Raw genomic sequence first — 12,428 nt, forward strand, 5'->3', positions numbered from 1 at the left:
GATGCCCCTTTCTGCTCCAGGCCTATTGCCCACTACCCTTGGCCAAGTACAGATCATCACTATTGTTCGATCCTGTTCAGCAGCACCCCACCGCAGCTGCAAACTACTGCTCATGCCTGCTGAAGAGCCGATGCCAGGAGACAAACCAAAATACGCTTTCCACATGATCACCCTTCTGCTGAAGAATCTACCATCATTCCGCACAACACATCTGTGTAAGTCCAGACACTTCTGCCTGTCATTTATTAAATACATCTTAACTACCTTGTAATAAAAAGAGGCCTGATTTCAAATCTTAACCCCACCACTCACTACTGGTGAGACCAGCCTGTTGCTTAATCCTTTGGAGGCTGTTTTCTTTTCTGCCAAGCTGAGATAAACAGTACTTAACTCATAGGGCTCTTGAGGAGATTAAGCCCGCATTTCCCATCACTCGCTCTGGGCTTCGCATACAGCAAGTGACTGAGATGTCATTGTTGTTATTATCTAGCAACGTATATACTCACGCTTCCTTCCCCTCCTTGTATCTGCTCTCTGAATCCTCCCACTTAGGATTTCTGCCTTCCTGACTTCTGCCAATCCACTGCAGTCCCCTTCACACAGATACCCGTCTTGGGCTTTAGTCCACACTGATCTGGGCTTTAGTGATCCCACTCAGGGTTGGCACCTCTCACCCTGGCCCTTCATCCATGATCCCTTTTTATTAAGAGTTTTCACATGTGGACCATTTTTAAAGTCTCTATTGAATTTGTTACAATATTGCTTCTTTTTTGGCGGAAGGTGGGTGGCTCTTAGGCATGTAGCGGAGAAAGCAATGGCAACCCACTCCAGTACTCTTGCCTGGAAAATCCCATGGACGGAGGAGCCTGGTAGGCTGCAGTCCATGGGGTCGATAAGAGTCAGACATGACTGAGCGACTTCACTTTCATGCATTGGAGAAGGAAATGGCAACCCACTCCAGTGTTCTTGCCTGGAGAATCCCAGGGATGGGGGAGCCTGGTGGGCTGCCGTCTATGGGGTCGCACAGAGTCGGACACGACTGAAGCAACTTAGCAGCAGCAGGCATGTAGGGTCATAGGTCCCTGAACAGGGATCAAACCCGAGCCCCCTGAATTATTGGAAGGCCAAGCCTAAACCACTGAACCCCCAGAGAAGTCCCCTTAATCAGTGACTCTCAACCCAGGAGCAACTCTGCCCCCTCCCCTCCTGGGGGGGAGACATTTAGCACTGCCTGGAGACATTTTTGGTTTTCACAAGTGGGAGTTGGGTGTATGAAGGCTGTTTTTAAATATTTTCTGTATTTGATGATGCTCTGACCTCCTGGGGCCTAGAAAGAATGTCCCTCCGAGAATTAGCTGATTCCTTGAGATAGTAAGCAACTTGCCTGCCAGAGCACCTTTCTGAGGCAAACCCAGTAATCAAAAGCTTATCCCCCAACTCTCTCCTGGATCTAACTCTCACACACCAAGTGAATATTTCCTCTGCCCTCAATCACCCCAGGACCAGGTACTGAACAACTAGAGACCACCTTTATAACCATGAGCCAGTCAAAATAATCCAAACGAACCAATCCTAAACTCGCTCAAACTTACCTACCTTGATTCACCCATTCTTTTCCAGCAAAAACCACAATAAAGACTCTGGGCTATAGTATCTCCTGAGTCCTGCCTCCTGACCCTCCCTGTACTTCCCCGGCGACACCCAGCATGGCACATGGTATGCCGATTCCTCTCAGGAACTCTAATACACTCTTCTTTACAAGGCAGTTATCTTTTTGTCTGTCCTCCTACCATACCAAATTAAAACAAATCCCAGGTACATCTTAAGATATTAGTAATAGATGCTACTGGTACTTAGTGGACAGAGGCCACGTGTGTGTACTCAGTCGTGTCCAACTCTTTGCGAGCCCATGGACAGTATCCCGCCAGGCTCCTCTGTCCATGCAATTCTTCAGGCAAGAATACTGGAGTGGGTTGGCATTTCCTTCTCCAGGGGAACTTTCCAACCCAGGGATTGAACCCACACCTCCTGCTTTGCAGGTGGATTCTTTACCACTGAGCCACCTGGGAAGCCTGAACAGAGGTCAGGAAAGCTGCTAAATATTCCACAGTGTACAGAATACCACTCCCCGCCCCCCCAAAAGGCATATCCAGTCCAAAATGTCAATAATCACGAGGCTGAGAAACATGGACCTGAAGTGTTCCACATATGGAGACCCAGATCTCTAGAAGCTCCAGCCCTGTCGTATAGTTCAATCTTGTAGCCTAACTTGGGAAACTGAAAAAGTACCTAATTGCTGGACTGACTGAAACGAAGGTATAATAACTTGCATTCATAGCTCTTTTAGTAAAAAAAAATCACTGCATAATACATGTGCAGCCAAAGTGAAAGCATTTCTTTGCAGCTACCATGAAGCTTAATGCCAGGAGCTTCCAGTCAGAAAGAAAAATTCATGACCGAAATTCATTGTTCTGGGGGATTCTGTATCTTTCACAAGAGGGAAGCAATCCATCAATATAGCATTTCTATGGGAAAATTCTGAAGCCACACATGAACTCTTTTCTAGGACATTCATCACCTGTGATGCTCCCCACCCCTCAAGAAAAAAAACACCAACAACACTGTGTATGATGAAATCAATCTGGGTAAATAAGTATAAACATTCTTCTTGAAGTTTCTCTTAGCACATGGGCACACCAAGGCTCAGAGATTAAAACAATCTACTTAACTTTGTTCAGCTCAGTTTTTTTCCAAATTAGCTTGATCTTGAAATTTTTTACACACCATCTATTACCATCCCATGGAGCATGTGTTCTGTGGAACACATTCTGGAAAACATCTCATTAAAACTGACAACAACTCCCAACACTGAAGGTCAGGACTTGAGTGCTAAAGTTTCTCACGCTTTAATCAGAGCTGCTTTGAGAAGTTCAATAGCAGAGGCGCGTGAGGCAGCCTCCTTTATGTGCGGAGGTCTTTGGCAGGAAGTTCAGTGGTTCTGCGGGTCTCTGTTGGAAGGGCACAGACCCTGGAATCTGGATGGAATGTAATTTCCAAATGGCAAGGGAGACCTTGACTTTTCTGCCTTATTACCGTCTAAAAAGGACAGACCTCAGTATGTGTGTGCGCCAGGCAGAAAATGTATTATTTTCCCAAAAGCGATACAGCTAATTTAAACTTTTGTGTGTCAGGGAGAAGTGAATAAAACAGGACCCTGCATAAGGAAGGAAAGGGAGTAAATTAAGAGCCAAGGAAGAGGAATCAAGCACTCTGATTAAACCATCTACTTCCTGACTAGTCCATAATCTCCACTCTGACCGCTTTTTTCCCCAAGGCACAGGCATATTTGTGCACTTAAAAGTCTGTGATACCTACGGATTCAGCGGGACAGCAGAGGACTGAATTCTGAAAAGGCTCCTTCTCCCTAGGGGCCTTGGCCCAGCCTTCTGGCTTGATGGGAGAGCCTTAGTCTTTTGCGGGGGACCAGCCGTGGGCAAGGCACTGGGGTCTCTGGCCTAGCCTTCAGGAGCCTGCTCTTCTGAAAGTGCACTGCTCTGTGACCTGCAAGTCTGCAGAGGGCTCGGCCGGGTGCGGGGGGAGCCCATGCACAGCCAGAAGCAGATGGCAGAGTCATCTGTTCACGGAGCTCAGGGAAGCCCTCCGCTCTTTCACCTTGAGAGAACGTGACAGTGGTTCTCCCAGTCCCGCAAGCTACACAGCCTGCCTGGCTCCTCATCCTTCCACCAACCATCACCACGGACCTCAGAGAGGAGAATACGAGGAGAAAAGACAGACTCGGGCCCTTCCTCCCTTTTGAATGTGGAAGCTGGCACCACGGACTGAAAAGCACAACACTGCCTCCCTCCCCCACCGCCGTGTTTTCTATTCTTGAAAATTTTCCAAAAGCCTTCTGAAGATTCTCGAGACCCTCTGGAAAAACAAGCATGATCCGCCTCTCCTTTCCCCGCTTTCACACGGAGGGAAACCGAGGCCAAGACTGAATTTGTCTGAGGCTGGTTTGTATCGAGGCTACTGGCACCAGGACTTAGGAGCCGGGTTCCCAGAGGGTGCTTTGTTTTCCTAACCCTCCCCTGGAGGCTGCTAATTCCTGCTATCTGGTAAACACTGCCAGGAATTGCACTCTTAGGATTCTGCAATAAAAATAAGCCCTGTTTGCTTTCCAAAGGCATAGTGGAAACACTCCCAGTTAAATATCACAATAATTTATGGCTATGATATTTTCAAAGTAACTTTGTGCCTTTTCATTCATGGTGAATTATGTACTTTGAGCGAGTCACACACACTGACTTATGGTTTAAATGCTAAGTGTCATTCCTATTTGGTCCTCAACTCTTGCTTATAAATATAATGGTAAATTTCAACAAGGTTCCATTAACAGTGTCACAGACAGATATGTGTTCAGTTGTGTCCAACTCTTTGCGACCCCATGGACTGTAGCCTGCCAGGCTCCTCTGTCTATAGGATTTTTCAGGCAAGAATACTGGAGTGAGATGCCATTTCCTCCTCCAGGGATCTTTCCAACCCAGGAATCAAACCCATGTCTCCTGAGCCTCCTGCATTGGCAGGAAGATTCTTTACCACTGAGTTCACTTCAGTCGCTCAGTCGTGTCCGACTCTTTGCGACCCCATGGTCTGCAGCACTCCAGGCCTCCCTGTCCATCACCAACTCCCGGAGTTCACTCAGACTCATGTCCACTGAGTCGGTGATGCCATCCAACCATCTCATCCTCTGTCCTCCCCTTCTCCTCCCGCCCTCAATCTTTCCCAGCATCAGACCCTTTTCAAATGAGTCAGTTCTTCACATCAGGTGGCGAAAGGATTGGAGCTGCCTGTTAGAGAGGAAGCAAAATGGACTGTACCCCTGGTCCAATTTCATTTTGAGCAGTTGTCTTTTTTACAGAGGTGACTATTAATGTCGACATGAGACTACACATTCCTCTAGAAATAATCTGAAGCTAAAGATTTTCTATTAGAACCCATTTATACATGATGCCATGCAAATCTTCACCCAATATATACATTTCCCCCCAAATTAAGTCTACCTTAGGGTGGACCATACACATACGCACACAAAAGAAACCGATACCTTATTTGGTTATACCTTATTTATGCCAGAAGCTGCTCTATTAGAGGTTTCATCATCTCTGTAAGATGAAAATTGGGGATATATAATGTGCCCAGTTATGAGGTGATGTTTATATTCTAAAAATGCAATAATCATTCTACACTGTATCTCATCTAAATGGAGCAGAGCAAAGAACAACTTTTAATCAGGAAAGCTTGGAGATTCCCTGGTGGTCCAGTGGTTGAGACTTTGCCTTTCAGTGAAGCGGGTGTGAATTCCAACCCTGGTTGGGGACCTAAGATCCCACGTGCCTCAGGGTCAAAAAACCAAAACGTAAAACAGAAGCAATACTATCACAAATTCAATGAAGAGTTTTAAAATGGTCGATATTAAAAAATCTTAAAAAATAAGTCAACTGGAAAGCTTTAGGACTCTAGGACACTCCGTGAGGGTAGCCCCGCCCAAACCAGAGCCTTCCCTGCTTTTATCTGGTTTATGCATGAGGGTCTTCTAAGATACAAGTTTCTTCTTCCAAAGGGTAACACTCGTCCTCGTGTCTCTGGTCTTCACTTTCAGATCCTGAACACAAATGCTCCTTTTCCTATGTCTTCCCTCTTCTGTATTCTTGGAAAACGCTGAAAAACTGACCTAGGCACCCAGCCCAGCGACTACAACACTCACCAGTAAGCCAAGTTACATCTGCCGTCTGACCACAAGACACCTGCATTCAGATTCCCGAGTCCGCCTCAAAGACAGGGAAGAAGGATGGGACGGGTCCCGGAGCTCATCGCTTCTGCTCCCACTGCAAAGGGCGCTGCCAGCTGCAACTATGAAAACCTGTTCCTTTGTCTTCCATTTCACTTCAGGCAGTGGTGTTCTGACCACAGGCTGCTTCTAGGGCATGAATAATTCATACCATGGCTAACTGGAAATTGTAGCGTACTCTTCAATGTGGATACGCAAATAATAGGGCTCTGGGCCAGCAGAAAGGTTCACTGTGTGTTCATCTGGGGGATGATAAGCTTCAGTCTGGGGACTGTTTGCCTTCTTCAGTGAGCTTGGGAAGGGACTCATGGATCAGTGAGTCACTGAGATTTGGAGAGGGCGAGTCTTGAATATGTAGCAAATCCAGCATAGCACCCATAGCCAAGATCAGCTGCTGGAAACAGCCTTTCATCGTGGGGGAGCAGCCGAGTTCATCAGACGAGTAAGTTTCCAAACATATAAACATTAACCACAGTATCTGCTGCATATGGCAGACAAACACTTGCCCATAAACAGACTGAAGCCTCTCAAGAAATAACCCCCCATTCTGTTCTGTGGCCAGCTTGTCAGTGATGGATGGTCATTAACTATGTGGCAGATTGCATTCCTTGCTCCGTGCCAGGAAATCCTGGTGCCAACTCTCACTGAGAACACCTTCAGAACCTGGAGGTCTCACTACAGAGCAGTTCCCCAAAATTCCAGCCCAGACCAGGTATGGAGCGTGGTAGGCTGTGCCACCCTTTTAAAAGTGGATTTCCTATCACTGGAAGAATTAAACCAGGCTTCACTTTTCCCTTCTCTTGCTTGCTCCTCTGTCTTTCTGCTCGTAACCTCGGAGCGATACTACTGTTTAAGAAAGCCGCCTCAAGAGCAGCTGGTGCATTACTAAAGACTGCTGTTGAACTTGACATAACACAAAAACTGAGGCAAAGGGACAAGAGAGGCAGAAGGTGACGGTCCTAAAAATGAAAACTAAAGAACGGAGCTTCATTCCCCTCCCAAGAGTCATCGCTGGGGTTACAGCTTGTTTAGAAGCTAATTATTTGATTTGATAATTACTTTTGTGGGTTGCAAAATAATTACCGTGGAGGCAAGTCTCCATGTGCCAAAATAGCAGAGGCGATTGTTCTAAAGTTCACACCGAAACAATAACAGCGTCAAGACAGCGTGTTCTTAGGTGGGGATTAGAAATACATCCCCTTTGTCACATGTGCTTGCCTGAAGCCCACATAAAGGTCACGGTGGGGGTGGGGAGTGCAAAGATACTCCACAAACCCAATTCGGATGAGTTCTTTCTTTTTAGGTTGACTTTCATTTTAAACCTGTCCCTCTGCCTACACCAGGGCACCACGCAGCTTTTGAAAAAGAGTAGAACTGCAGTTCTGGTGAATGATACAGACAAGTGATTGAGTCCCTTTCAATTCGAAGATTCAGTTCAGTTCTGTTCAGTCACTCAGTTGAGATGTGTTGTTAAGATGATCAATAGCGGTACTTCTTAATTACAGGAACAGTGATGTACCAGGCGTTGGCAACATTCTTCTGATAAAGGCCAGAGTAAATATTTGAGGGTCTGCAGATCTCTGCTGCAGCTTCTCAACCCAGCAGCTGTGCAACAAAAGCTACTGTGGACAGTACATGCACAATCACACATGGATAAGCTCCAACAAGATTTTATTTATGGACACCGACATATGAATTTAGTGTAAGTGTCTTACATTATGGAACAGTCTTTTTCTTCTGATTTCTGTCAGTTGTTGCAATTGTGAAGGAAAAAAAGAAAAAACTCTTCTCTGCTATGAAAACAGAGGGCTTACAGACCACAGTTTGCCAATTCCTGATGTAGTTGGGTTTCAGACAACTCAGCATCTTCAGGGAAGAGAAATAATGATCTCACAGGTGGAAGAAACCCGGGCAGAGGTGACTCAAGAGTAGGTAGAGGACAAATATAATTATCTCTCTTAATAATCCTCCAGGGTGACTATCATCCAAAACACACATAACTTCCTCTTTTGCTTTTCAATGAATTCAGTTTGTTTTCCATGTTCTTTTCTTCCTGAATTTTCCCGAAGCAATCACTTTCACATTTCATTAATCACTTGAAGAAGTGAAACTTCACTGGCTAAAACAAGTAGGGGTGTGTGTGCGTGTGACTCAGTTATGCCTGACTCTTTGACCCCATGGACTGTGGCCCACCAGGCTCCTCTGACCATGGGATTTCCCAGGCAAGAAGAGCATGCTGAAGAGGAGGTAAATGAAGAAGTACTGGGAGATGAAACAGAGAAAGAAGAACCAAAGCCCTTAGAACTGCCTGTCAAAGAATACTGGAGTGGGTTGCTATCCCCTTCTTCAGGGGATCTTCCCAACCCAGGGATTGAACCCACGTCTCCTGCATCAGCAGGTGGGTTCTTTACCACGGAACCACCAAGGAAGCCCAGTCTCCTCTTAGAAGTTCACATCTCGGAAGGAGCCAACCAAGGCTGCAGAGGTGGAAGCTGAGGGTTAGCCCAAGTACAGCAGCATCAGCAGGTGACGTGGAGGAAGACACGACCACTGCTGCTGTTTCCTCTTCCCTACAATGGGCACAATAGGATTTCCAACCCTAAAATGTTCTGATGATTCCAAGGAAACAACACGCGCAAATTTTAAAGTGTAACATAATGTATGTAAGTGTCTAGGTTTTCTCAACTTACTGGCTTTAAGCTGACTGAATCAACACTCTTCTTGACTACCAATCTCACTTCCTCTCTTAATAATCCTCCAGAGTGACTGTAATCCAAAACACAGATAACAGCCACCATTGGAAAGATGTAGTGGAATAAGACTTCATCTTCGCTGCTGTTGGGAATGTACAAGGGTGCGGTTGCTTTGAAAAAGAAACGGGCAGTGCCTCAAATGGCTAAATAAGGTGTTAACGTATGATCCAGCAGTCCTACTCCCAGGTATTTACTCAGAACAGACAAAGACAGACATCTACACCGAAACTTGTATGTAAATGTTCAAAGCAGGATTATTCATCACAGCCAAAAAATGGAGAGAACACAGATCACCATCCACTGACTGGTGAATAAGCAAAACGTGTTATATCCATATAAGGATTCGGTGACAAAAAGAAACAAATGGTTTATGCATGTTCCAGCATGGACGAACATGAAAATGTTACGCTAAGTAAAAGAAGTCAGACAAAGAACTACAAATTGCCTGATTCCATTCATGTGAAATGTCCAGAATAGGGAAGGCTACAGAAACAAAAATAGATTAGTAGTTGCCGAATACTTTGGCTACCTCATGCAAAGAGTTGACTCACTGGAAAAGACTCTGATGCTGGGAGGGATTGGGGGTGGGAGGAGAAGGGGATGACAGAGAATGAGATGGCTGGATGGCATCACCGACTTGATGGACATGAGTTTGAGTGAACTCCGGGAGTTGGTGATGGACAGGGAGGCCTGGCGTGCTGCGATTCATGAGGTCGCAAAAGAGTCGGACACGACTGAGCGACTGAACTGAACTGAAGGCTAGGGGAGACAAAATGATTGGAGGGATTCACTGAGAGGACTAGGCTTTCTCTTGGCGGGAACAAAGATGTCTTAACACTGACTGTAGTGATTACCACCTTGTGAATATACTAAAAGCCATCAAATTGTACACTTTAAATGGGTGAACTTCATGGTGTGTGAATTATATCTCAACAAATGACTCCAATGACATTTTTCACAGAAATGAAAAAAGAAAAAAAGCAACAATCCTGAAACATCTGTGGGACCACAAAAGACCCCAAATAGCCAAAGCAATCTTGAGAAAGAGGAGCAAAACTGAAGGTACACTTCCTGATTTAAACCATATTACAAAGCTACAGTAATCAAAACAGTACAGTACTTTCACAAAAAATAGATCAGTGGAACAGAACAGACAGCCAAGAAACAAACCCATGCATATTTGGTCAGTTAATTCATGACAAAGGAGCCAAGAGTATACGAGGAGAAAAGGGCAGTCTCTTCAATAAGTGCAAAACTGAACAGCTACATGCAAAAGAACGAAACTGAATCCCTGTTTTATGACCTACAGAAAAAATGAAATCATGCCCCTTCTCTGCCATGTCTTAAAACTCTAAACACCTATTCATGTCGAAAACATTCTTACCATTCGTATCAACTACAGAAAGGAATGTTGGGGGACTAGCAAATAGGTTCTGATCCTTGCCCTCTCAATAAAGTCATATGTATATATTTTATCTATTGATCTTCTTTTTTATCTCCTTTAGAGATATATATTTTTATAAATATTTTAAAAATATCTTCTCCTAAACTGAGTGAACATTTATAGATGTCAGTGAGTCAGAAAGATATTAGAGCAGAAGGAGAAATTAGCAAAACTACTTACAAGTTCACAGTCATGCTGAAAAGAAGGCAAACTGAATCGCTGGTGCTTGAAATGGTTGCTGGGCCTTTGTATGCATACACCAGAAGAGCAGAGTCTTGGTCTTTTGACACTTGCTGCTCAAGGTCCTGAAATGGCCATTCCTGGGTTATGAGTGTCGGACCCAGGCCCCTTCTCGCCCAGTCCCTGCTCAAGCTCTGCCAGCAACACCATCATAAAACGCATACAAATTTGCTTTGATATAATACAGGACTGGGGGAATATGTGAGGGAACTACAGAGATCATTATCCTCTTCGGTCTACATTTATATGTGTGTAATTTTTCATACTAATAGTTTTTAAAAAGGTAACTCCATCATGCTACCTCTGCTTAAAAATCCCTGTACTACCTTTGGTGTTGCGGACCTAAAACAAACAGACTGCTGGTAACTTCTCCATCAAAAAGATGGATTCATTCAGGATCGGTAGAGAAATGCAACTGGAAGTCTACAACCCGTGAAAGTCCCAGAAAGGGGGCCACTTTTACAAAAGAGAAAAGGCAGTTGGGAGGGCTTAGCCAACAAAGAGTCTGTGGCTTTTCACTGGCTGAATCCTCGCCAGGAAAGAAGAGTCTGCCTTCTCCCTGTTGGGCTCTGCTATCCTCCCAGGGCGTGAGAACTCCCCAGTTTGGTCTCTCAACTCTATTTCGTTGAGACGTGTCTTTATGAATAAATATTGTCACAGTGCTCCCTGGATGAAATCTGAACTCCTTCGTAAATTACACCAAGATTTTCCTGATTTCTCTCTTACCCAAGTCGGGCCTGAGACTCTCTACTTTCTGCCTCCAAAACAACACCTGCCCTTCTCATACACTTTTAAAAACTTCTGTGCGTCTGTCTGTCTGTCTACCTCCCTGTGCTACATTAGAAGGTCTCTGCGCAAAAAGACCACACTGTCTCACTGACTTTACATTCCCAACGCTTAACCTGGCACACAAGAACGCTGCTCAAATATGTCACTGGGAAAAAATGAAGAACTGCCCCAACGTCTGTTTCTGGACTACCTCATGTCATTTCCGCCACATTCCACTAATTCTACCTGCTGAACGTCTCCCCGTTTCTGAGCAAGTGATGCGTGCTTGTGTGCTAAGTCACGTCAGTCGTGTCCAACCCTGTGTGACTCTATGGACTGTACCTGGCAGGCTCCTCTGTCCACGGGATTCTCCAGGCAAGAATACTGGAGTGGATTGTGCTCTTTTGCAGTTTAAATCACTTGCACATTATTTTCTTCACTGACATGCCCTTCTTACTTTACCTGAGAAAACACCTTCATTAGGTTCTTATCCAAATATCACCTCCTCCAGGAAGCCCTCCTGCCTTACTCACAGTTAATGGCTTCCTCCAACTTAGCCGTTTATTTTCCTGTTGCTCTAAGATCCAAAGGCAACTGCTGGTTATTGTACCTATTGGTATCTGAAAGGGCCCATCACTTTCAGCACACATATGCTGCTAATTTCATAACAAATGTTTAAGAGAATCAATCAATAGCTCAGTTGGAGGAATTCAGTCCACCCTCTGTATCACAGATGCAAAACCCACAGGTGGAAAGCAGGCTGCATTTGCTGCACTAGGCCATTTTACACAAGGTACTTGAGCATCCTTGGATTGTGGTACCCATGGACGGTACCTGAAACCAATCCTCTGCAGGTACTGAAGGATGACTGTATACGATACTTTAACAGAATTTTAACAGCCCACCTTTGTTAGAATTTCCCTGCTTTGTACACCCCTTCCTAACAGCCCATTAAGTCCTTCACTTCTCTTCACTACTGTCTTAGCACATGCCTTTCTTTTCAGGGTTCCAGCCTTTATATACCCTGCCCAAGTTAGAGCCTTTCCCAGGCCCTCCTGACTTTAAGGAGGCGGATTCCCATATCTACACCTTGCTTCAGGCTATGCCTTCCATAGCTCTCCCTTTGCCTCTGAGCATCCTTCGGGGCCCATGTCTATAGCATTCTCCAATAACTACTTCATCCAGCTGTTCACATTTCCTCTTCAAGATCTCACCTTGCCTATTTTTTTTTTTTTTGATTACTCTACTGACCAAAGAGTGCTTAGTCATTGTAAATTTAGACATATGCATGAGCCCTTTCATCTAGAACGAGCGGGTCACGATTGTTAGAACTCTAAAACCACCACAGCAGAATAATTTTGAAGTGCACAAT

The 12,428-nt window shown here is 45.0% G+C and overlaps 1 protein-coding gene across 8 annotated transcripts in view; it reads right to left on the bottom strand.

Moving 5' to 3' along the window:
• Positions 1–12,428, bottom strand: part of PHACTR1 (phosphatase and actin regulator 1) — a 515,711-nt gene that overhangs the window by 226,524 nt on the left and 276,759 nt on the right. Inside the window, exon 1 of one of the 8 annotated variants that reach the window (XM_055405935.2) lies at positions 5,606–5,717. The exons of the other annotated variants lie outside the window; for them this stretch is intronic. The gene's annotated coding sequence lies outside the window, so the exon portion shown is untranslated. Of the gene's footprint in view, positions 1–5,605; positions 5,718–12,428 lie in introns of those variants that run through there. 8 annotated transcript variants of the gene reach the window in all.

Source organism: Moschus berezovskii, chromosome 23 (genome assembly GCF_049115385.1).
Source record: "Moschus berezovskii isolate FMDL1 chromosome 23, NW_MosBer_1.0, whole genome shotgun sequence".
In the NCBI taxonomy this organism is placed as follows: Eukaryota; Metazoa; Chordata; class Mammalia; order Artiodactyla; family Moschidae; genus Moschus; species Moschus berezovskii.